The sequence below is a fragment of the Alligator mississippiensis genome, chromosome 10, assembly GCF_030867095.1.
Source record: "Alligator mississippiensis isolate rAllMis1 chromosome 10, rAllMis1, whole genome shotgun sequence".
NCBI lineage: Eukaryota > Metazoa > Chordata > Crocodylia > Alligatoridae > Alligator > Alligator mississippiensis.
The window spans coordinates 50,130,806-50,158,099 of record NC_081833.1 but is presented as its reverse complement, the minus strand read 5'-3'; the positions used below and the strand labels follow the sequence as shown (position 1 = coordinate 50,158,099).

Genomic DNA, 27,294 nt, shown 5'->3' with positions numbered 1-27,294 from the left:
TTAGCAAGAGGAGTATATTTCCTCACCCACTACTTTGGTCTTTTCTCCAGACATCTCACTTTACTACTGTGGTTACCTTTACCCTAGAGGTACCCAAGTTTCTCTAACACAATCTGTTCCTTCTCAGACTGCTTAGTGTTGCTTGTTTCATTGATTTAGCCCACACTCCTTAACAATTCCCTGGAGAGCATTTGAAAATCTCTAATTTTTGAAAAACAAAACAAAACAGATGTTTAAGCCTATGGGATCAGCTAAACTTGCCTCAATGATATTAGTTACTGAACCTAAAAATCAGCTCAACAACTAAATTATGTCATCCATCCTTTTTATTTATTGATTTTTTTTTCTTGAGAGAGGGAGATTGCTTTCATAGAGAAGGGGTTGCTCTTGCTCTCAGTCACATTTAAGCCAGACAATGCTAAAGTCCCAGATCTTAGCATGAGTACAGCAATCTGTGGGTAATGTTCAATTTTTCCTGAATTCCTGTTTTCTCAGCTCCAGCTTGGTGACTCTTTTCTTACTAGAAACGGCAAATGGTTTGTAGCTTTCCACTTTCATTCAGATCTCATACATCATCTATGACCTTGACAACTGTATGTCTTTCCATTAATGATCTGTTTATAATATAGTGTTCTACTATATCATTACCTCCCATCTTAGCTGTTTTGATCTGCCATTTTGAGCATGTATTTATAATGTTTCACTTTTCTGGCTGCTTCCAAATGCAATTCAAATTTTTGTGTTATTAATATGTAACCTTATGCAATCCAGGTCTTGACTACTTTACATACTGCTTTCTTTTTCATGAAATCAGCTAAAAAGCCTAATACTTAAAATTTTGGAGCTCAGTATAAAGGTATTTCTAATATGAATATTCAACTCTGACAGCAAATTCCCATGTGTCAGTCTGCCCAGTACTACTATACTAAATCTGGGCATGAAGCAAAGGCCACTATCTGCCCCACCATGGAAGAAACCTTAGAAAAGATTATTTTAGCAAGTTTTCATGAGAACCAATCTAAACTAGTGAGTATATGCAATTTATGTAGGTAGTATTGGGTGTATGGCCATGTATGATACAGCAACTGTACCAACTATGCTGTAGGGAACAAGACTTTGCCAGAAAAAATATGAATTTTGATTACCTAATTAAATATGTTGCATCTTACAAGTCTATTATACTTCTAAAAAAAAGGACACAACTTCCTTATCAATCCCATGTAATGCAACATGCATTACTAGTTCCTGCAATAATATGTGTATTGAGATTACCAGACAAATTTCAGTGTCAAAAGGAAATCTTTAGATTCATCTCCCCAACAAATAGAACTATTTGCATCAGCCTAGGAGATCCTGTAGATAGAGCTAAAACAATGCTAGATTACCAGATGGTCTAGTAAAGGAGTCATACATATATATTATACACATACACACACGCAACCTCTTCTTTACAAAAGAACATCATGGGGTAATATTTACCCAAGTACAGAAGAGCAGCAGGAAACTTATTCACCTAATCTGAATACACCTGCAACTGTTTTTTAAATTTAAATTCCAAGTTTCTAACAGGCATTTTTGGCTATTTTCTGTAGATTTAGCTTAGCTTCCTTTTCAATACTGCCACCTACAAGGGAAAACAATATATACCAAGTATAAGTTACTTTGAAAATGTTGCCTTCAGCACTGTGTTACTCTCATCACATTCATCTCTGTCCTTTTTTTCAAATTTGATTTTAAATATTTACAACATCATACATCTTCCCCACCCGAAATTACTAATGAACTGTTATTGTCTGTGAAACCTACTGGATGAATGATGGCCAACTTAAAAGGGAGCATCAATGTTTTATTTGTGAAATATAAGCTGAAAATAGTCTGCAGATCCTTTTTTATTGATCTGCTGCTTCATGGAAGAGTACCTTAGCACTTAGCTGAAGACTCTATTCCGTACTATAAAATATTTTTAAAATCCATGAAGTGAGTAAATAGATCTACATTTAATTAGGAAGTAACTTCAAGTATGCATAGTGTCTCCAGAATTTTCAACAACAAAAAATGCTGCAGCTGGAAATACTCTAAGTCCAGTATACAAATTAAAACTTCAAATTGTTATTTTTAAAATATTTTTCCCCAACACATTTTTCATGGAATAAGTAAGTTTCAGGATAATTCAGTAAGATGTACCTCAGAAATACTTGTGAGTACCACTTCATTGACTGCATACAGAACTTGTAGGAGGAGAAAAAGTTACATATTTTTGACTGGAATGGAAGGGAAGTCATCTGAAAGGTTCTAGCTAACACAGCAAGAAGGGAGGTTTCTAATAGCATGCTGTAGAGTTATGCCAGTGTGTTCATTTATTTGATGCTAGCGTGCTAGTGGTTCTCCTGGTTCTACTTTTCCTGCCAACTGCACCACAGAACCTCTTTCAAAAACTAAACAAAGGCAGGCCATCCCACCATGGATGTTAAAACACCAATATACATTGTTTTTAACAAATTGACAACCCTGGAAACTGTTGCCCAGCTCCACTATCAAATAATGTTTGATAGGCAGACCTAGTGAGAATAGAAAGTTGGTATGAATGTTCAGTGCAAGTTGGAAGCAAAAAAAGCATCATCATATTGCAGAACAGATGTAGAACTGCCTCTTTCCACATGTTCAGATGAATTATAGACAAACTGAAGATGATAAAAAAGCACCTCAGGATTCTTTGATACAAATGGTTATGCAGGTAAAGACAAGCAAGAGAAATATATGTATGGTAAACATAGCTTAAGTGAATACCCAAATAGATGGGTAGACAGGCTTTCTAAGGGTACACATTCTAATGAATGAAGAGAAATTATTTAGTGTAATACTAGGATGGGAATTAAGAAAGGAATATAGATATGGTGCTATCAGTTATTTTTTCCTGAGGTAAAGTTTCTTTGATTATGAGACTGAGTTTGCTAGAAGGGTTGTTCCATATACTGAGAAACGTTGGATCTGAAGTGGAATTTAAAAGTAATTCATTAATATTTGCAATTTGTTTACCCTTGGATTGTGAAGTGTGAGTATTCAGTATTTGAACTGTTTAGGTTGAACCCCATATTCATTTCCCTATTAGAGGGAGTCATATTTTTGGTGTACATAAGATTATGAAATTGAAATCCTGTATTCACAAATATTTTTCAGTAATCACTTAAAACTTGTTGTCTCCCCAAACATTTCTGATAGTACATTCATTCACTAAAATATGAACAAAAGTTCAGAGAGCTAATTTTTAAATAATATTAAACTAATCACTTCTCCCCTACCCCAAGAACTTGCTTATCTTTACAGTTCATCCAAATCAATTCCAAACCACACATAAATATGTAGTTAGTTTGTATGATGAATTAGCAGCACTAGTGCTAGAATATTTGTTGCTCGAGGCAAATTCCTGTCTCAGAGCCCTGTACTTACACACACAAAATGAAAAATATTTTTGCTATAAGCAACAATCTGTTCCCCTTTTTACAGCAGCACTAGCCTTATGTATTTGGAATCAACAGAAATTAATGGAAAAAGTGAGTCACCATAAGAATTTGTTTACTTGTAGTAGTGCAGAGGCCAAGATTTGCATAAGGAAAAATATCCCTGTATCCAACACTGGATAGTGGTTTTAAATGACCTGTTTTCTACTCTTGCTTTCTCACACCTACAAGCAAATCTAATTGTGTGTGAACCAGGAGCTGAAAAATAAAAACACCTAAATATGAAAGCAAGATATATTCTACTAAACTAAATGAAGATTTTTTTTTAGTAATCTGATTTTATTCACTCCTTTCAGTTCCCAGCAAATCAAAACTGTAACTGCTTTCCCAGTTTCTCTTTTATATGTCTCAGAACATCTGGTGGCTAATCACTAATTGAAGATAGTGAGCTCTCACTTATCAATACTCACATTTTCACTTGTTGCACCTGCAGATCCCTGGAACTTGTGGCTTGTCTAATTAGTGTGTTTTGATTCTTGTCACCTGAGGAGGATTCTGGGAAGCAGTCTCACTGCTAAATAACAAAACCACTTCGCCAGACCCAACGTGCAAGTTATGTTCCATCCTGGGTCAAACAACTAATGAAAAAAAGATTGCATTACGTGCATAGGCACTACATTAAATGTTATCTTTCCTTATCTTGGTTCCCAAAAGGAGATTTATTCAATGCTAATACTACACTGACTGCAAATATTTTCTTCACAGAAGTTTCACTGAAAACTGAAGGTTGCTATAGCAGCAAAGCTTTTTCTCTGAGGCCTAGAAATACAGGATTTGTCATATACCATAAGGCCACTTATCCAATCTATCCAGTGCCATCCTCAGTTGTCACCTGTTGGCTATCTCCACAATAAATGAGCATCAAGTTTCTATGTTATTTATGATTGTTATTCCTAATTATTTCCATTTTAGTTGCTCTTTAGAGTCTGAGGTAGGTATCAGGTTCCATTGTACTGGGAAAAACTAGGTGATTTTAAATATTTCCACAGGTGTCCCCAAAAGATTTGCTTTTATAAGTCTCTATCTTCAACCAGAAGAGTATGAAAAAACTTGTTTCCTTGTACAAGGCCTCTAAAACTTGATTGGATGTCACTGCTCCAAAAGATAATGGTATCACAATCTCTCAGCCCCCTCTTTATGCTATTTCTATGTAGATCACTGACTCATCCCTTTAACATAAATTCTGTGTGCCTGTAGAGATCCCATTACCTTTGACATTATTTTTGGTCCTAAAACATCTAATTTTCAACTCTGGAGTACACGGATGGGAAGAGAGAAACAATACATGCACTCATTGCCTCTGAATTATACAAAAACAAAATTCCATTGTAATTACCTTTCCCTGTCACACTGATGACAGAAACAAACAAAGCTACTCTTTTGGTAATGCATCTGTATAACACTGTGAGACTGTGATCCATTACTTCTAATGGCATTGCTAGTTTGCAAATGGATGAAAAATATTGTCTCTTGGTTGTTTAAAGTTTTGTATCATAATATTTTCCAACTTGGATTGCCAGAACATTTTGTTACATTCTGGGGAACAATTCTGTATTGTTGTTTATTGAAAAAAGAATGCACATAAACAGATAAAAATACCTCCATCCATTAGAGCAATTATAGCTATACCTAGGTGCTTAGAGTATTGAGGTAATTTAAGATGCAGGTATGTGCTTTTGAAAATCTTACTGTATAACTAAGTACCTACTTTCTATAGATATCAATGGGAATTAAGCACCTAAATGTTTTTCAAAATCCCATTATGATCAGGATTCAAAGTGTTTCAGCAAGCATGCTGAGTGCTCCTTGGACCCCTTTTGAGTCAATGAAGTGATTTTGAAACTGCCTAAAAGGAATTTGGTTGAGGTGCCTACTTGGTTGAGATGTACTCCCTGGTGAATGGGGGGTGACCTTCCAAAGGGTAATTCAGAAAGTGAAATGACAACTGAAAGTAGCCAAAAGGGTACAATGAAGTAGAGTGTCTGTCTGACCACATCTTGGGGACATAGATGCCTGATTTCTGTTGTGCATTAAGCATCTCTCTTTATTTGCCATTGATAACACCTAGTTTTACTTCCAAGACACCTTTTATCCAATATCTTAGTGGTTAGACCACACACCCAGGAAGCAGGGGGGCAGTAGGCCCTCCTCCATGGAGGGAAGTAGAACTTGCTTCTCCCACTGTCCCTGAGGTAACTGTAACAATCAGGATATTCACTAGTGTGGGTTAAGGGACTCTCTAACACCTCCTTTGGAACCTGATTCCATAGTCCATTGGATATAGTATTTCTGTGGAAGGGGAGGACCCCTGGTTTACATACCTGCTGCCATGCTTTTTTTATATGTTTAACTCATAGCTGTGTAAAGCGATGTGCATAAATAGGGCTAGGAATAAGCAAGAGGAATTCTATCTCTGGAGTTGGGTGGATCTCATATTTTCCTAGCATGGGGAAGTCTTGGGTTCTGATCCCTATCTCCATTACTGTTAATCTCCTGTACATTATGGAGTGTTTGGTTAAATAGAGGTATGCTTGGCAGCAAGGTCACAGAATAAGCTGGTAACTGATTCAGATACAGGAACAATGCATTTCATCTCCTAGCCTCCCATTCCCTTTCAATTACTTTGAAGCATTCCATTTAGTTAGATTTGCCTAAGTTCCTTTTACACATTATTTCTAGCCAGAAGGGTTACTTGATTTGGATATTTGTTTTAAACTATATAAGAGCTGGTTGCAAATATTCTGTCAAACAATTTCTTTCTCTGAAGGATAAAGGGTTTTCCATGCCAAAGAACTTTTGTTTCTTAAAATTCTGTGTTCATCAGTTCTTCAAGGAAAGAAAAAGATTATGTTTCATCTTTTGGGTGTTCAGTTTTCTAGTGAAAAAAGGGAATAAACCTTGGTTTGCTTTAAAGCAAGATTGTCCAACTTCTGAGTGGCCAGAGGCTGAAGGCCCTCCAGCCACACATCTCAAGGCTGCATGAGTTCCCTCTGCTGCACTACATGGGCCCTTGCCTGCAGAGACTCACTGCGCCATGGAAGTATCCTGTGCACACAGACACACTGCTCCATGTGCCCCCCCCAGGTCATGCACCACCCTCACCCCTCACTGCACAGTAGGCAACTATCATTGCATTACACCAGTGCAGATACCATGTGGAGCCCTGGATCCCCCTAAAACCTCTGGCCACAGACTCCCTGAACCTCACCATCTACACCACTTTGCACCACCCTCAGGGGTGGGGGCAGGAAGCAGAAGCTGCAGGAAGGAGGAGGAACAGCAACAAAAAGCAAAGTGAGCTTGTGGCCGGCAGTTTAATCCCTCAGGGGCCACATGTAGCTTGTAGACTATCAGTTGTACAGCTCTGCTTTAAATGGTTTTCAGTTCAGTTCCATGCAGAGACCGCTCTAGTATGGAATAATTAGTATTTAGACCAGTTTGTTTGTTTAGAAAGTATTAGACAAGAGAGTAAATTGCTTAAAAACCTTTGAGTGTCAACTAAGTATGAAATCAACTCCGTTCAAAATTCTTTTGATACAGAAGACTATAACAGCTTGCAATGTGTTTTACCACAAAAGCCTGCAAAGTCTCTATGGGCATCTTTAAACGTACTCTGGGGTGGAGAGGGAGGTGCTTTAATTGAAGCAACTACAAGAGCCACTCTAATTAAAGCACCCACAGTGTTATGTCTATTCAGCTCCCACACTTCAAAATGCCAGTAGGGTGCTTTAACTAAAGCTCATTTGATGAGATTTTGTTAAAGTGCCCCCATCGCCATTTTGAAGAGTGGGGATGCTGAATAGACATGACACAGAGGCTGCTAGAGTATGCTAATTGGCACACTCCAGCAGACTTGATTAGCATGTGTTGCAGCAGAAATCCGGTACGTGTATAGGTGTCCTATGATTCTGAGCCCTGAACCCTTAAATGGTATGGTCACATTTTTATCAATGTATATACTGACTTCCTACTAACTCCAGGACTGCTATGCACTAAGATATAGCACACCTCCTGTGTGATTTTCTTAGCTCATGGCCACATCTATCAATTAAGGCACTCAGAGGGTCCTAAGTATGCATTACCTAAGGGCCTTGTTGCATATTAATTTTATATTAAAATGTGCAACTAGTTTTCAGTACCATTTAAGTAACTTAAAGTTACACCATTTCAGGGCACGTTTATCTCTGATTTGGGTTACCCAGCTCATGTAACACCAGCATTTAGCATTGGTGGAGTATACATTAGTGTAAACATCCCACCTGCCCCCGCACTCCCCTGCTGGCCCAGATTGGGCCCATTGCCTCCCCCCTGCCTATCAAGCTGCTGCCACCTGCTTCCTCCTGTCCCCCACTGGCCTGGATTAGGCCCACCATTCCCTGCCCCTGTCTTCATTCCCTGCCCCTGTCTTCCACCTACCTGGATCAGCCAACTGCTTCCCCATGCCCCCCAGATCAGGCGTGTCATCCCCTATCCCCCCAGATCTCCATGCATTGCTCCTGTCCCCCCAGTTTACTTTTAGCTTCTGGCTTGTACCGGGGAACAGGCAGGAAAGAGGAACCCACCTGCCCAGTCCTCCCCACTGATGTCACTTTCTGGGTTGGGCAGGCAAGGCAGCCAAAAGTAAGCCAGTGGGGCCAGAAGAGGCGCCTCAGGGCTGGGGGGGGGAGGGGGAACAGGGGGTAATTCCAGGAGTGGGGATAAGCAAGGAGCTCTGGAGGGCAGGGGGAATGCCTAGCTGAGGGAAGGGGAGGAACCACCAGCCTGGATTGGCCTGCTGCCCCCCCCTGCTGCCCCGCTGGATCAGTCCCACCATCCCCCTCCCTCCCAAATCAGACCTGCCACCCCTACCTCCCAGAACCCCAGTTCCACACTCCCCCCTCCTCAGCTTACTTTTGGCTCCCAGGATAACAGACAGTGAAGATGAAGCTGCATGCCCAGCCCCTGCTGCTGCCACTGTTTTTGCCACCATTTGGGTGAGGTGGGGAGCCACATGTAAGCTGAGGGACACAGATGAGCTGTGAGAACTGGAGAAGGGCTCCAGGGGTGGGGAGGAGGGCATTGGGAGGCAGGGGCAAACCCTGAGGGGCAGGAAGGGAGAGTCCCTGGGGCAGAGGAGGCAGGGGAGAACTCCGAGGGGCAGGGGGTGGGGCCAGAAACAAAGGGGAACAGGAAGAGCCCTGTGGGGCAGGGGGGCAGGAAAAAAGCCTGTAAGGGATTCTTATCTTTCTTACCTCAAGGCCTCTGCTGGCTTGAACATGTGGCTGCTCCAAACTCAAGCTAGCACTTCAGAAGAACTTGCAAAGTTTGTAGTTTCATGACATCTAGAGGCCTTTTTTTAAAAAAAAATCATTATGGTTCATTAAAATGTGTGCATGCAGATGTGTAAAAACACAGTAGTTAGTTCTCATATATGGGTAAGCTATGCTTCGTTATGGAAGTAGTCAATTACCAATGGGATTTAATGAGAAAAAAAGAAATAAAGCTTTTTTTTTTAATGCATTTTGCTAGATGGTGGGAATTTCTCTGCAGGAACAGAATAGCATTATATTCTCTTCAGTTTAAACGTCTTAAATTTCAAAATATCCCACACTTTACAAAGGTCAGCATTCTTATGACATGCACGAAGATTAATAGTCTGTTTGTTTGTTTTTTTTATTTCATAGATCTAAGGAATGTTTTACATCCCAGTGAAATTATCAGATTTGATTTAAGGTTCTGTCTGACATCTAACCAATCTTTGATTCTAACTAGACTAATCCAGGATGTAAGTGAAGATTGTTTCTTGTCAAAGAGATGTTCTTTTTCAGCACTACATATATTTCCATGAAAAAGCTAAGGAGAAAAAATGATCAATGAGGCAGCATTATAAGCTCCTACAGAAGTTTCTCTCTTTTCTGGAATAAAGCATTTTGGAAGAACTAGAAAAACAAAGTTCCAAAAAAACTTATTTCATTCTCAATTGTAACAATATTTGCTTTCCTTGTGCAAATAATAAGCATAAACATATTTTGTTTTTATCTGTTTAATTTTTGCCTCAAGTTCTTATGACATTAATTAAAAAACTTAAAACCAATGACGTTTGCTTTTACCAAATATTTCCCTTTTTCAATTTTGATACATAACAAGACATTCCAGGGGCAAACTTTAGATGGACTTCTGTTTTTTCAAATGTTGCCAGAACTTCTCTCACCTTACCTAGAAATTAAAATTAAACTAAGTTCCTTTAAAACTTTGGAACGTTCAAAGCCACATTTGCAAAGGAATTTAGGTACCCGAAGCACAGATACATGTTGTTGGAAATCTCACTAGGAACCTAACAAGGCTAGGGGCCCACCTAACACTGAATCCCACTAGATGCCTATCTGCAATTTTAAGCACTGTATTACTGATAAAAATCTGTCTCACAGTAAAAATGACTCAATAATGTATAGTTCAACATTTATTTAGATAACTTGATGAATTTTAATCATCTTGGCCTTAGTTATCTGAAGATGAAAGCATAACATTTTCACAGGCAACCATGAGTTAAGAATCAACATCCTGGTTTCAAATGTGATTTTGGGTCAGCTTTATTGAGGTATCAGGATACATAGCATAATTTTCTAAATTTTCTGAATGACCATTCAGTTCCATTGATGTTAATGGGAATTTAGATTTCATAGACATTAGGGCTGGAAGGGACCTCAGAAGATCATCGAGTCCAGCCCCCTGCCCAAAGGGCAGGAAGTCAGCTGGGGTCATAGGATCCCAGCAAGATAAGCATCCAGTTTGCTCTTGAAGGTGTTCGATGTAGGCGCTTAAACCACCTCCAGCGGCAGGCTGTTCCAGACCTTGGGGGCTCGGACAGTAAAGAAATTCTTCCTTATGTCCAGCCTGAAACGGTCTTGTAGTAGTATATGACCATTCAACCTAGTCGTCATCACTTGGGGCGCTCTGGTGAACAAACTTTCCCCCAGATACTGATGGTCACCCCTGATAAACTTATAGGTGGCCATCAGATCACCGCTGAGCCTGCGCTTTTCCAGGCTAAAGAGCCCCAGGGCTCTCAGCCTGTCATCGTAGGGAATGCTTCCCTGACCTCTGATCATGCGTGTGGCTCTTCTCTGGACTCTCTCAAGCTTCTCCACATCCTTTTTGAATTGTGGAGCCCAAAACTGGATGCAGTACTCCAGCTGCAGCCTCACTAAGGCCGAGTACAAGGGGAGAATGACGTCCCGGGATTTGCTTGAGAAGCATCTATGGATGCAAGCCAGTGTTTTGGTCACTTTACTAGCCACAGCATCGCACTGCAGACTCATGTTCATCTTGTGGTCAATGATGACCCCCAAGTCTCTTTCTTCCATAGTGCTAGCCAACATAGCACTGCCAAGCCTATAAGGATGCTGCGGGTTTTTCTTCCCAAGGTGGAGAACCTTGCATTTATCAGTGTTGAACATCATCAGATTCTCATCTGCCCACTCGCTGAGCCTGTCCAGGTCAGCCTGGATCACCCGCCTGTCTTCTGGTGTGGATGCTTTGCCCCAAAGTTTGGTGTCATCGGCGAACTCGCGCAGTCCGCTTCTGACTCCAGTGTCCACATCATGAATGAAGATGTGGAACGGTATGGGTCCAAGGACAGATTCTTGGGGGACCCCACTGGTCACAGGACACCATGATGAGTGACTTCCATCAATTACTACCCTCTGGGTCCGACCACAGAGCCAATTTTCCAGCCAGTGGATCGTGGAGGACCCAAGGCGACAATTGGCCAGTTTCTCCAAGAGGTGATCATGGGAAACCAGATCGAAGGCTTTTTTGAAGTCAAGATATATGACATCAATCTCTTCTCCCTTGTCCAGGTGATAGGTCACCTGGTCGTAGAAGGAAATGAGATCGTTCAAGCAAGACCTACTCACAACAAACCCGTGCTGGCTATCCCTTAAGATGTTGGCGTCGGCCAGTCCATTAAGGATGGCCTCTTAATAAACTTTTCTAAGATCTTCCCCAGGATAGAAGTCAGGCTAATGGGCCTATAGTTAGCCGGATCCACTTTCCTCCCTTTCTTGAAGATAGGCACCACATTGGCCTTTTCCAGTCTTCGGGCACTACACCAGAGCACCAAGAGTTTTCAAAGATCCGTGCTAGAGGCTGGGTTATGATGCTCGCCAGCTCCTTGAGTACCCTGGGGTGAAGATTGTCAGGGCCGGCTGACTTGAAGGTATCCAGCTTCTCAAGATGTTCCTTCACGAAGTCAGCATTAATGGAGGGCAGGGGATCACCCTCACCTGGACTTCCCTGTCCCGTAGTGGGCATGGGCGTCCCATGGGACTGATGAAAGACCGATGCAAAGTACCTATTTAATAGGTTGGCTTTTTCCTGGGCGTCAGTTGTCAGTTGCCCCATCTGGTTCAGCAGGGGTCCAATGTTTTCCTCGCTTTTCCTCTGGCTCCTCACATATCTGAAAAAGGACTTTTTATTGTCCTTGATGCTCAAAGCTAGTTGGAGTTCAGTTGCAGCCTTGGCTTTCCTGGTCTGCTCCCTACAGTACCGGACCAGTGCAGAATAATCCTCCTTGGAGGTGACTCCCATCCTCCATCCTTTGTAGGCCTTTCTTTTTAGCCTCAGGAGGTCTGCTAGGTCCCTGGAGAGCCAGGGGGGCTGCTGTGCCCTCTTGCTGCCTTTCCTCCGAGATGGAATTAAATGCTTATGAGATTTTGAAAATCCCACTACATACATAAAGCACATAAAAATATAACTTTTAAGGACTCATTTGTGCAGTCTATGGTACACATTGGTTACAATGAGCATTTGATTGGCACTTTGTAATTTTAATTTCACTTTATGAAGTCAGTTATGCTTGTGCAGCGTGGATGCAAAATGAAAGAACTAGAAGTAGAAGAAGTGGAAGAAATAGAACACAGGAATCCTAATTTCTAGTCATTTGCTATAATCTAGATACCATCAGCTGTTTTATTAAGAAGTTTAATGATGAATGTGGGTGCTACATTCAGTTTATGTGAGCAACCTGGGGCCATTGTCAGTGCCTGTTTTATGTTGATTGTTACCTTTTTTTGAAGTCACTGGGACCCATTTTTTCAATGTTTGGTTAGTATATTTATCAAATGCTAATCCAAAATCAAGTTTTGCTTTCTTTTGTTGACCTGGATAAGTATTCTAAGTATTTGCTGCCTAAAAGTTATGGAAGGCAGGGTTGCAACTTACCAATCGTAATTAAGGAAAATAAAGAATGGGCAATATTGGCTGCATTCTAGAAAAAATCAATCTTGCTTGAAAATGAATACAATACTATTAATTGGTGGTTGTATTTTATAAAGGTTGTTAGGCTGACAATGATAGATAGTACCTTGAGTACAGAAAAAAAACATTGATTAAATCACAACTTATATTAGCAGACAAACTTCTGAATTTCATACTTGTCAAGAAGGCTTCAGTGCTTGTTTGTTTGTCTTTGTTTTGTTTTGTTTTGTTTTGTTTTTAGGCCTGAATGAGAAGTTAGGATTTCGAAAACGAGTCTTTCATTTAAAGTGAATGTAGACTGGGAAACAATTTTGTCAGAAGTAGGTATGCCTTTTAAATAAAAGCTGAGAATGCATTTTGATAAAATATAAAAGGAGGAATTCTTTGCTAATGAATGGGTCACACCAGGTTCACTTTTCTTGAAGTGTGAAACTTGCTTCTCAAGATTTGGTGCATACAGCTAAGTGATGGGGTTTTCTGTAAGTGGTGTAGTTTAGATTGGTAGTGAAAGAGCACACAGTCACCCCTTGCGGGGGAAGTGGGGGAGAGAAATCTTAGACTGCATTTCACCATTTTGAAACCAGTTTCTGTGTGCCAAACTTCTGTTCTAAACAGGTATAGAGCAGTGTTCGATCACTTATACCGGTAAAAGGACATTGGTTAGAAAAACTAACATTTAAATTGTAACTTTTAGTATCACATGATGCTGCAACCTGGGAAAGTTGTAATTCTTAAAATACTATTATAACAGCCTAGGTCTACAAGTGTATTGATACTAAAATATAGTTACTAAAATATAACATGTTTCCCTCCCCCCCCCCACCATCAACGTGGGGAAAAGAGCCCTTCATCTCATTTGCATACAAAGTGAGGACTTTGGGGGGGTTTAATTGTGGCTGTTTCAATTTTGACTCTGATTCTTAGCCCGCAGCATCTTCTTTCTCCCACTCTGCTTCTCCTCTGTAGTTTTCCCACCCCCACCCCCTTTCTTCCCCCTTGTGAAGCTCAGCTCAGCTCCAGCTCAGGCTAGGGTCTCTCCCAGACACAGAGCACATGGAAACTCCTTCTCCTGCACTGCTGATCATCAGTACTGACATTGCTGCATGGGCAGGCAGGGGCTGAGATAATCTGTGCTGTGCTCCAGGATGGAGCAGCCTAAGTAGCATCTGACAGCAAGGTGGGGGAGGGTAAGAGACAGAGACTGGAGAGGAAGGGAAGCAGAGTGGGGTGTTGTGGGGAAAGGGGCAGAGACTGGGGGGAGAAGAAGGGAAGAGTCAGAGTCTAGAGAGTTGGGGGAAGAGGCAGAGACTGGGTAGCAGAAGGAGAGAAGGTAGGGACCAGAGGGAGTGGCAGTGAGGAGCAGAGGTTGTGAGCTGGGGGTAGGGGTTATAGGTGGCAGGGTGGGCAGGAAGGCTTCAGGGGGAAGAAGTGGGTGGGGCAGAGGGCAAGGGGGCACCTGACCCTGGCCCCAGCCACTGCTTTCCCTGCTGTAACAATGCGCGGGGGGGATTCAAGACAATCATCCATTACCTAGATTTGATACCTGGAAAATTATAACAAAATGTATACATTTTCCATACATAGAATCTAATTCTTGGGGGGTTGTCTTATATTCAGGTAAACACAGTAATACCAACATCCTCTCTTCTCCTTTTTCTCTTTTTCCTGCATTTAAAAAGATGTACCTATGTAGTGCCTAAAACTCAAGCAGTTTTCCAAATGCTATAGTTTTTAGCTTATCTACTGCATTTGGTTCGAAACACTGATTGAATACTGACAACAAAATGTATCTCAACCTCAACAGCTAGACTGCAAGGTATTATCCAGTGCCAATTTATGGTGCTATAACTCCCACAGTACAGTTTTTGCAGTGTTGTTACATTAATATGTAGTCTGTCACATTGTGGAGCACATAGCTGTTGAATGTGTCTTTTAGAAAGTCTGGTTTGGATCATTAATGCTTTCTATTACTGTCATATCACTTTGTTGGGCGAGTAACAGTAAGGTGGCCTAGAATCTGGGCCTTTCACTATCTATGTGTTATCGTTATGTCAATAGCACTATAGCCCAAATTGCCTCATTATCTCTTGAATTAGTTTTGCATACATGCAAAGCAGAAACAAGGACAGTAAAAACCCTGTAGAACCTTGCAAGACAGTTTCTCCAAAATGAAACACAAAATCCTCTGGGGTCTTTCTGGAAGAAAAAACAGAACTAACCTGCTGACTCTCCCCACTTAGAGAGAGGCCATACAGCTTTGTCCATAAAACCGCAGTGTCTATAATATCCTGTGTTGCTGGTGGATTTAAAAGCAGCAATATGGACACCAGCCCTTCACACATCAATAGGAAGTTCAACCATCCAATAAACTAAGGTAGTCTCTATGTAATAAGTGAATTTGAAATCAGATTGAGAAAAGGCTAGTACATCTGATAACTGTAGATAAGCAGAGTTGCCTCACTACTTCCTTCTCAGAAGCCTGGCCCCACAATGACAGCTTAGAGGAGACAGGATGATATTTAGTGAACATCAAGAGTTGATTATCTAAGTAAATGCTTACAGGTGTATTCTTTCACAGACCACAGCTCCCTATCCTAGTAATATGAATAGACTATCAAAAACTTACTTTCCTATAATTAGACTAATCCTGGATGCAGTTTTAACAAAGTGTAAAATAACCAGTGTAACACACACCATGGAACATGTTACCATGATTAATTTGAGGATTTTAGGGGAAGGTTTTTTGTAAACTGGAGAAAACAGCAGCACATTTCACCTATTATATAAATCTTGAAATAAATTTATTCCAAGTGAACATGGTTTTTTGGTTTATATTTACTTCCCAACACGTTTCACAGTGTTTCTTTGACAACAACTTCCACAGTATTCGGCAGTACCTTTTCAATCGCAACCCCACTTCATAGTGGCTTGAACATTTTATGACTTACAATGGTGGGATGTTAAAAATGTACTGTAGTAGGTATATTATATTGCTACAAGTACAATGAAAACCTGTGACATGCCATTATTATTTGAATGGGGCCTGTGGCTGTGGCAAGACTGAACATTCAAATTAAAACAGTGTGTGTAAGGGCTTAATAGACTAATGATTCACAGGTGTTTTCATTCCCATGAGCTGAACAACCGATGACACTTTGGGATGTTTCATCTGCATGTGCCACTTTAGACAGTGAAAAAATAATTACATAAAAACCATTGTTAAAAGTATGCTGCTTACCAGTGCATGTCTCCAGAATCTTTTCCATTCATTCATTGCCAGATGCTTAACATCATTACAAAAACCAGGCATGCATGACTTTTTGTTTGTTTGTTAAGTTTTGCATAGTAATCAAGTGCCAATTATGTAAATGTTAGTCCCATACCAGAATGGGTAGGATGGGCTGAACTTACTTGTAAGTGATCTTATGCAGCAATTTAGAATAAACTCTTGAAGAAAAATGGCAGGTCCTTGGATCAAACCTAACCCCAGCGTAACATACACACCAAAAAAGCAGTTCCATAGCTCAACCAATGTCTTCCATAATGATTGCAATACTAAAGAAGAGGACATGCCAGCTTCTAGTGAAATCAATGGTACCAGTTTCCAGTGTTGGAAATGGTAATGGGAACACAGTAGACTGGTGTCAAGAGGAACTGTGCCTCTGAAATCCTTTTGTAGTATGGGGCGAGAGGGACATAAAGTATTTCATAGCTGACCAAGAACTGATGAGACATCTGAAGGGCAATGCTGATAGCAAGAAACTGGAACTAAGCAAAATGATTCCCCTCTCCTCTTCTACCATTTATTCCCACTCTTGTTCTTGTTTTCTCTTCTGTGGATGGCAGGAAAACAAGGAGAAACAGGGATATTTCTACCAACTACGGAAAGAATTTGATTTCTCTAAAATTATAATTTGTTAAAATATCATGCCTCAGTGGTAAATATTTGTATTTATCATTCTCAATATTTATAAAAACAGGGTGAAGGATATAGCAAAGTGTCAAACTGATAGTTGAATAAAGTAAACAGGAGAAAGCATGTTGGGCAAACATCACTGCACAACTGATTGGTTGGTACATAAAATAAACTGCTCACCTGAATCAAAATGTAACATTCCTACCTATAGTGTGGAAGGAAATTTGGGATATCACATCCAACTGAGGTGCCTTGGCTTACATTTGCTTCTCCAGATAGTCCATCAGATCTGGAGCTTTAGTGGGCTTCAGGTCACTTCAAAAGTCTTTTGTTCAGGCAGGTATTTGATATGAAGGTATATGTATCTGTTTCACAGGTAGAAAAAGCATTTTGAAGTCCAAGTGAGAGCTCATGGCTGAGGATGCCATGTACAGGATGTGATTGACAACTTCCATGGGAAAATTGCACAGCAGAGGACCACCTGAACTTGGCAGGAATGAAAGAAGCAGGGCTTAGGGCCTAAATAGCCAGCCTGGACACACACATGAAATCCTGAGAAAGCTGTTCTGGTTTTATTTTTAACTTATGAGCTAAATTCAGCATTGGTATATTTATGAAAATTGTCATTGAGTTAACTGGGATGCACTTGCTTCTAGGAGCATGCACCCTATGATTTTTGACCTTCCCTTCAAGTTTTTCATACAATAAAGTGCATTATAAGTGTATATTTAAAAATCTATAGAAAACAGGAAAACCTATTTTAAAGAATAGCACCACTTAAAAGAATGCTTATACAAGTTTTTCAGACAAGTATACACCTTTGAAACAACTGACAAAATGCTTCCGTCAGTACTTAGGAAACTGAGATACATTTTGATATATTTTGTATCATTAATACCCAATCAGCCTTAAGTATCATTACTTACTAGTTTAAACTTGCATGATATTAAACCCTATTCAAACACCAGATGTCAGTATTGTGCTTACATTATAACTATTTGGTTGAAGAGGCATATTGCTCTTTCCAGTGTATGACTAAAAACAAAAGACTTTAGAAACTTGTTCATATACTATACTATACTACTAAAATATTTCAAATTTCTTCCTTAAAAGATATGCATGCTGAAATAGTTGGATATATTCAATTTACCAGAGATTTTGGGAAGTAGGGGTGATTTGAGTCAAATGCACTATCCACTTCTATTTCATAAAAGCTATCTATAAAATGATAACAATTCTGTCAAAGTGAGGCTGCTGTCTTCCAGCTTCATGAGCAGAGAAGGTGAATGATGGATTTTCTGATATTTGTTAAACATTGTGTGATACCAATGATTAACAGGCTGGTTAAATGAACTGTCATAGAGACCTGCTATAATCTACTTCTCACAGTAGAGGTCTCTGTATTGAAAAAAATCACTCAGTGAAACTAGAACAAGATTAAAAGTTAAAGAAAACAAATGTCAGTCAAGTGATCATAAGAGATCTAAGACTATGCCCACTGAAACAAGATGACTCTGACAGAAGAAAAATACTGAGCTATGAGGAACATGAAATAAATAGTAATTCAGTAGTTCAAGAGCCCTCCTAATCATCTTTACTTGATAAAATCAGTGTATGTGCTGACATTTGAAAATCCACGTGCTATATTCCAAATCAGCAAACAAACAGAACTTCCTGTTGCCAATAATTAAATTCCATTTCAGCACATGATCATGTCTCACTGAAACCAATGTGAAAGTTTAGTACATGCTAAAGAATTTTGCTGAATCAGTCTTACACATTAAGATTAAAAAATGGTAATAGCAAAGACTGATCACACAGATAATCTCTTGGAATTCTCCAAATTTTTAGATAATTTTGCAAATGCACACACTTAAATTCATTTTCATTGATGTCATAGAACAACTTCTGCTGTTTTTGGTTTCTTCCACAAGATGGAGTAATGAGATTTAAGCTGACAGAAAAAGCTTATTGGTTTGGTAACTGAATTTCTTTCTCTGTTAGTTAGACTTTATACCAAAGTAGAATATATACTATATATATTCATAATAGAAGAAGACTTTTTTAACTTCCTTATGTAACTTGATACTATCCACTGAGGTGACAAATGGTGCAGAAGTTACTGACCAGGGAATTAATATGTTACAGAGACTAAAATGTAATATAGATGGCCAGATGAAAAGCACTGTCCAGCTTTATCATTTGATGTGATAGAGGCACAATCACTCTGATCTTTCTAGCTCAGGAAAGAGGCCAGGTACCCCAGTAGAGAAGAAAACCCTAACCATTGTACGAGAAGACACTTATTGCTCTATATTTAATGTAACATGGGGAGAAAAGGCAGGACCAGAGTCCTGCAAGTAACAGTCTTCACTTTAATGATTTGTGTAATCATTTTGTGCACGTTTTAGCAGTATATGCATAGGACCTCCTATAATAAGGCACATCACCTGAAGAAGAAAACTGGGTGTCTTTCCCACATTTTCTAATGTTTTTTCAGTGAAAAAAAGAAAGGATCAAGATGGGGTGAACACACAGAAATGTAACAACTGCTACAGGGACAAGCAGCATAGAGAAAAAGAGGAGAGTGTGATGCTAGTAGTCTTCTAAATCATGTCTAATTAAAGCTTCAGATCAAAAGCAGGTGTTACAGCAAGTTGAATATACCCCTTGACTTTCTACTCTCCCCATCTCAATCATTGTCTTTGTTCCGATGCACAAGTGTTTCTAGCATAGAGCAAACACAGCCAGTGCATCAGATTAAATCTTTTAACCTCTCCTTTTCAAGGCAAACAGAAAGACCCTCCTACCAAGTCTTTCCTGCTGCCTTTCATATAATCCATGTTTGCCACTGATTGGGAGTGTCTGCACAAGATGTTTTACTTAACATTAGAACAAATTACTGTGCAGTTAGTGTTCCATCTACATGTGCAGGTGCTTACTGTGCAGTAATTTGCTCAAACCACAAGTAAATTTGGTACCTGTAAATACAAGTAGCAAATTTACTCAGAAGTAATTACTACACAGTATGGTACATGTAGATGACTGACTGGGAGCAAATGTGCCCCTAGCCCCCCAGGCAGCAGGATGTGGGATATTGTTGGCTGCTGCTGCGGCAGGTTCTGTCACCAGAGCCTCGGTGGGAACAATGTGCCCATGCCTCAACAGCAGGGAGCTTCCAGCCCCCACTCCATGAGGGGCCGGGAGATTCTTTTCTTTTCTTTTCTTTTCTTCTTTTCAGAATCTCCCTGCCCCCACTCCTTGATCATGGAGTTGGGGCTGGGAGATAAAAATCTCCCAGTCCCCAGCCCTGCTCATGGAGCGGCCGGGGCATGCATGTACTTCAGTGGCAGAGCCTGCCTGGCAGCAGGCAGCTCCTGGGCTAGCACTCAAGTGGAGCCTAGATCTCCCAGTGGTTGCTGCCGGGGGCCAGTGCATAGCAGGCAGACCCTAAGCAGCAAATCTGCTCCTGCTTCCCCGCACACATAGATGCCTGCCTGGCATCGTAAACTACTCTAGAGGAAGCTACATAAACTACTCTAGAGTAAAACCACCCCAGAGAGTTTACATGTGTAGATGTGCCCATTATGTTGTACAGAGCTCAAAAGCCTACTTATCAGTACCTTGCCCTCCCATTCTGATGGTTGTTTGCAGGTAAAAGCTGCCATTCCTTCATTTTCACTTTTTAAATGCAATAGAAATAAAAAACATATCATCTACAACTCCCCTCACTTCAGTGATTCTAACTGCTGGAGAAGGCAAATTTGTTCATGCTGTTTCTGATTTACTATGTTAGGAATCTCTTTGTTCATCATGCCAGCTTTATTCACTCCCATTCTGAGGTAACTGACTTTCTCCATGCATTGTGTAGGGAGCCTAGGCACCACATTCAATTATGTGCATATCCATAGTAAAAATGGGACATAGACTTCTTCTGCCACAAATTAGTTACACATCCTCAGTATAATGTGACATACAGCATGTGTCTACACAAGACACACTGTGGTGATGTAGCTTATTACTATGGTGACGTAGCATTGGTGGACACAAACTGTGACACTGACACTACATTGCCGTAGTGACAAGCTACCCCACTATAGCACAGGGGAGGACAAAATATGGCCCACAGGCCAGATCCAGCCCGTGAGGCCATTCTATCTGGCCCAGGCTGGTTGGGGGGGGGGGGGGGGTTACAAGCTGGTGCTGAGCACAGGGGAAAAGTGGCCCCTCACCTGCCCCATGGCCAGTACCCTGCACTGCAGCCAGTCACAGCCCACATGGGGCTGCCTGTGTCTGCTCAGGACAGCCCCACACAGGCTGCAAGCAGCTACAGCAGGGAGCTCCGGGCATGGGGTGGGAGAGAGGCTGCTTTTCCCCCATGCTCAGCACCAGCTCCTTCCCTGCCAGTAAGTAGGGGGTCGGGGTTGCATGCTGCCCCCCGCCTGTACCACGGGGCTGGGGGGGTGGGGCACTGGGAGTAAGCAGGTGTGGGAGCAGGGCCTGCACCTGTGTCCCAGGGCCAGTGCCAGCAGGGCCCAGACCAGGGCAGCAGGGGTACAGGGTCCCAGCTGGCAGAGGCTCAGTGGAGCCAGGCCAGCTTCCCCATCTCCCTGCTGGTGCAGCCCAGCTCAGTTCCACAGACCCCTGCCAGCCTGTGCCCTGCTCTGGGCCCCACCGGTGCTGGCCCTGGGACACTGGTCCCAAGATGGTGACCAGGGGACAGGGCACCTGTCAAGGGGCGGGGCTACCCATGCGGCCCTTGACAGCTTGCCAAAACTTGGTAAGTGGTTCTCTGCCTGAAATAATTGCCCACCCCTGCTTAGCACATTGCTATGGTGACATAGGTGCTAAAAATAACTGTGTGCCACCAGGATGGTACAGTAATGGCTGTTACTGCACCATCATCTAGTACTTCCTAAAGCAAATAGTAAATATAGGCACAGTAACAACTCCACCATGAGGGGCACATGTAGACACAACCCTAGAGAAATGCTAATAAGTTTTGTATTAGTATTAAGGTCATAAAAAGTGCCTCATGGTACTGGTTCTTTTGGATAGAATCCATGGCTGCTGTTGCAGTCCTGACCTATGAAGTCAGTGAATAAGGAAAGGATATTCTGACAAAGCCAAACCAAGTCAACAGTTATAATAGAGAAAACTCCACACACCATCTATAGAATTGTCCATTGATCGCACAACAGCATTACTTTTAGAAGGAGATGTATTGTTTAATCTGTATTCTGAATGTATTCAAGGCAAACAATATTGATCAATTACTTCATCACAACTGTCTTGTGTAAAGAGAGATTGAGATATACAAGATGAGTCTAGATAGAAGCAGCCTTGGGGGTGGAGTCTAGCATGTTGGTAGTAGTTTGCATGTTGCAAATGTTAATAATTGGGCACCGGAGAGTATTTAATCCCTAAATCAGACTATGAAGTGATGTTTCTCTTCTCCAGTAGCATCTGTGAAATACTAACTGGTGAACAGCTTGGTAAATTCAGGCTGCCTTTTCTTAGAACCAAAATTAACTGTTTTGTACTGCCCTGAATTTTCCATATGCTTTGTGAATAAGATTAATTGGATTCAGTCTGGATTAGCCAGTTTCTTGGCAGCAGATAGTTCAGAGGGAGCAAAAGTAACATTTTTTTATGGTTAAATCTCATCCAGCTACTTATCCCTAAAGGAAAGGGAGAAGACTGTGATGCACAGCTTGGAAGATGATGCTATTGCCAAGGTTGCATATTCTTAGACAGGGTTATGCCACAACAATGGACTGTTATTTTTTTAACTTTGCTTCCATTAAACAATTAAATCACTGGCCACTATGTTCACAAAGACAACCTTAAAAAAGTGAGCTTTTGTATTCATGTCTCCTGAGTTTGTAGATAGCCTGAAACAATAGCTTTGGGAGTGGGAAATACCCTATTCATCTCAGTTCAGATTAGCTCAGAAGCCTGGTCTTGATCCTTAACATGTCAACATTGTTAACTACATCACTACTGATAAAAATGAATAAGTGCATCCCCATGCACAGAGGCATGTGTTTCCAGGGCCACAAAAAGCAGTGGTGCACATTTGCACTACTGATTTGTGCACCCGGGCACGCCCCTGCATGTACGCTCTGGCACATGCCAAATTGTCCTAGGTGTGGTAGGGGAGGCCGGGGCCAGAATCTGTCCTGGCCCCAGCAGCCTTACCAGGGGACCTGGGGGCCTCCTATGGCAACAACAGTGCCTATCCTGCCAAATGGAGCCTACTGGTAGCCAGAGTATGACTCTTGACGGCCAGGCTCCATTTCTGGTGGTGTATTCAGCTGCCGTGTATACCACATTGCTTTTTTTTTTTTTTTTTTTTTTGATACCAAGACATCCCAGTATCAAATTTTGGTGCTGTGGTGCAAATTTGCAGTGCAGTACACAGTTGCACGTGCACTGCATGCAGTTTGTAGTGCCACAAACAAGTTTGAGATGCTGCAAACCACATATGTATACGTGTCTGGACATGCCTAAGGAGGTCACATTGTCATAAAGTTCTGTATCATCTATTGCTAATTGATTTCTCATTCATGTGTCATGAATCATAGTGCCATTTTCCCTTGCTACTCTGACTTAAACCAAAAAGAATGACACAGGAAAAGCAAAGTTGGGTGGTCTCCCCCTGAACTGACTAACCATCTCTACTCTAATGGTGAGCATAGGGACACTCAGTTCCTCCCTAGTTAAAGTATACTAGAGGATGTTTAAAATCACATAGAACATCAAATAGATATGGATACACTAATTATACCCATTTAATTTTTGTAATCATTGCTTCCATAAAGTCTAGAAACATTTTTAGGATGAAAGTGGAAGTTCTAATGACTGATGCTATATCTATGCCTATCCACCTATCTGACCCCCATCACTATACTGGGCATGTCTACACAAGGTGTTTACTGAAGAGTTGCCTAATTAGCTCCACAGTAAAATGTCACGGTCTACACATGCGGTGCTATTAGAATGCAGTAAACTAATTAACTCCACCGTAGGATAGTACTGCCAAACACAAGTATGATCCGATGGCAGACTTATTCACTCCACTGCAACACCCACATAAATGAGACCTGTGCGAAGTGGTTAGCATTCACTTCAGATTCAGCCAGGTTGGGGGACAGTGATTCGATTCAGTGATTTGAATCACTGTCCCAAATTGATTCAGCCGAATCTGATTCAGAGATTCGGCTGCTGCCGAATCGGCCTAATCTCTGAATCAGACAGGTCCCATCCCCTAACCACTCTCCTAGCCCTGTCAATGGCTGCCCTGCCTGGCCCCCAGCTCCCCGCTCTTTGGAAAAAAAAAAAAAGCCCCAAACTCACTGGCTCCTGCTAGGTGTGGAGAGTGGTGATCCCTGCTGCCCCCACTCTGCCACAATCTCTGAGAAGACCCGGTGGACACTGCAGCAGCCGGTGAGTAGGTTTTTGGGTTTTTTTAAAAAGAACCATGAGCTGGGGCCAGGTGTGGCAGCCATGGGGTGGGCAGCAGGTGAGAGATGAGGGCTCATGGCAGAGCCCCCCACACAGCATGGGACAGTGGGGGGCAGCGGGGATTGTCCCTCCTCCCCACCTGGCAGCAGCCGGTGAGTGGGGGCTTTTTTTTTGTTTTTTAAAGAGTGGAGAGCTGGGGCCGGGCAGGGCAGCCATTGACTGGGCTGGGAGAGTGGCTGGGGGATAGGTCCTGTCCAATTTGGATATTCAGTTGAGAGCTGGGGCCAGGCGGGGAAGCCATTAATGGGGTTGGGAGAGTGGGCAGGGGTCGGGGGCACTCAGGGGAGCTGAGGGAGCAGGGAGAGGATGAAGCCTGGCAGAGGTCCCCCCATGGTCCTCTTCCCCCTCCTCCAGCCCTCTCTCCCTAACCCTCTACTTACTAGCATGGAGTCTGGGTTCAGCTCCCTGCAACAGCGAGTGGGGACTGCCCAAATCTCCAAAGCTCTCTGAATCTTTTCCAAATCGATTCAGAGAGCTTAGAATCTATTTGAACCTTTTTATTGGTCTCCTGATTCAATTTGGATTTGGAGATTTAGCCACCAAATCAGGCTGAATCTTCTCCGAATCGAATCAGCACCCTAAGCTTTGCACAGCCCTAATACAGATACTGACAGGGCCGGCTGAAGCATAAGTGTGCCTCAGTGTGGGGGATGCCTGCCAACTAGCCTGGTACTGAGGCGCCCTTGTGCTCTAGCCAGTCTCTTCATAGCATGCTGAACCAGGTTGGTGCAACCTCAGGCTGGCAGACTGGCCTCTAGGGCTCTCTGCCAGCTGGGGCTGCTCCACCCTGGCTCAGCATACTGTGGTCCCAGGCACACTTGTAAACAGTGTGCCCAGGAGCAATAAATTCTGGTGGAAACTGCTCTGGACCTTACTCAAGTGCTCTAATTGCACATGTAGGGTGCATCCACACATGCAAACACGTGCGCTTGCAGCAGCTCAAATAGAAGCAGTGCAAATTTGAGCCAGGGCTTTTTGCCTCAGCACACATGCTCAGACATGCACTTTGGTGTAGAGCAAATTTTGCCACTTGGGGCAAAATAACCCTGCCTTGCTCCTCCCGCATCTGCAGCCAGGGGCAGCTACAGCCCGGGGCCAGCACAGGTGATGTCCCCAGCAATATAAAAAGCTGCTCTGTCCTGGCCCCAGCAGTAGAAAAAGCCACCTTGGCAAGTAGCTCAGGGCTACTAGCTCTCAGCAGCTTCTGGGGCCCAGTCAATTGGTACCTGGGGACACTACCCCTTGGGCCAGCTGACATCTGAAGCAGCCCTGAGAGTTCCCTGCATCCTCTACTCACTGCAGGGGTCTGGCAGTGGGGGCTGCTGCCTGACTGTGACCTGCTGTGCACCTGCCAGACCCAAAGGGGAATGCACAGCCAGTAGAGGCATCTGCCTCTCTAGGCCAGATGCCACTGGACTATGGTTGCAGGGTTGGCCTCTGTGCCCTGACCTGCCATCTGGGCGGCTATCACCCAGAAGATGTTTTGGATGTGGTGGCCTGCTTTGAACTGTCAAAGCATGTCCTTCTGGTCCCATTTGTCCAGGAAGTCAACCTCAGCCAGCTGGGTCCAAGGTGCCAGCTTGAGCAGTATGCCACTGCCACTGGCCTCCCTAGCAGGAATTCTGGTGTTCCCTATTGAAAAACTGAAAAATCCCTGATAAAAAAAATCTTGAAGTCATTTTGTAAAATACCCCCAAACTTATGTTCCTCCACAAGTAAAACAAAAGACCACTATAAAGAGAGAGAAAGAGTGAGACTGAGACAGCGATCAGTTGGACAATGTTTTATTGATATATCTACAGTGTTAAAGCAAGCCTCTTATCATAATAATAAAGTGAACTCTAAATACATATTTCATGAATATTTATTCTGCTGACCTCCCACAGAGTCGATGGCCCCCACACAGGGGTTACGGCGCCCCAACAGGATGTTCATCCCCCACACAAGGGCTACGGCCCCCCAATAGGGGGTTGAGCCCCCACACAAGGGTTATGGCCCCCACACAAGGGGTATAGACACCCAACAGGGGTTACGGCCCCCCCAACAGGGGGTATGGCCCCCACACAAGGGGTTCAGTCTCCCAACAGGGGATTTGGCTCCACACAAGGGGTGCAGCCCCCACACAAGGGGTACACCCTCCCAACAGTGGATTTGGCTCCCATACAAAGGGTATGGCCCCCCAACAGGGGGGTTCTCCTCCTCACAAGGGATTCAGCCCCCCATCAGGGGATTCGACTCCCACACAAGAGGTTCAGCCACCACACAAGGGCTACGGTTCCCCCAACACGGGTATCAGCCCCCCAACAGGGGATTTGGCCTCCCACAGAAGGGGTATGGCCCCCACACAAGGGGTATTCCCCTCAACAGGGGGTTCAGCCCGCACATAAGGGCTACAGCCCGCCAATGACTTCAGCCCCCCAAAAGGGGGTTTGGCCTCCACACAAGGGATTTGGCTCCCCAACAGGATTTGGCCCCCACACAAGGGGTACAGCCTCCCAACAGGGGCCAAATGGCCCCCATAGGGGCTACCACCCCCCTGCAAGGCCCACATGCCCCACCCAGTTCCCCAATTACTGTCCCACCTGGCCCCATCGCCCACCAGCTGTTGCAGCCCCCCTGATGGCTGCCCCACCAGCCTCACTCCCCAACTTGTACCCCCAGGCCACCATGGCTGCCCCCACAACCCTAGGCACCATCACTTAAAAAAAAAACAACCCAGAAAAAAACCAAAAAAGAAAAGGAAAATAAAGCCTCTACTTACCTTAGAAGTGGGGGTGGGGGGACTCCAAGGCCTCCTGGCAGAGCCCCCTGGGCAGCACAGGACAGCAGTGGGGTGGGCAGCAGGGCCTGGGCTGGGGCTGCTGGGGCTGTCCCTCTGCCTGGCAGTGTTCAGGTGGGGCCCCAATTAGCCAGACAGCAGCTCCAACTGCTGGTAAGTGCTGGGGCTTTTTGTTTTGTTTTTTTTAAACTATGGGGTGGTGGAGCAGGGATCGGGGAGGCTTGGGGGGGGTGGGGCTGGGCAGGGCAGGGGTCGGGGGCCTCAGGGGGGCTGGCAGGGGGTGGGACCAGCCAGAGCAGGGGTCGGGGGACTGGGGG

At 43.0% G+C, this 27,294-nt stretch overlaps 1 protein-coding gene across 1 annotated transcript in view; it reads right to left on the bottom strand.

Annotated features, from left to right (window-relative positions):
• Positions 1-8,756: 8,756 nt before the first annotated feature.
• The window catches only part of LOC109285671 (uncharacterized), a 41,623-nt gene continuing 23,085 nt past the window's right edge, over positions 8,757-27,294 (bottom strand). Inside the window, exon 5 of the mRNA XM_059713276.1 lies at positions 8,757-8,847. The gene's annotated coding sequence lies outside the window, so the exon portion shown is untranslated. The remainder of the gene's footprint in view (positions 8,848-27,294) is intronic.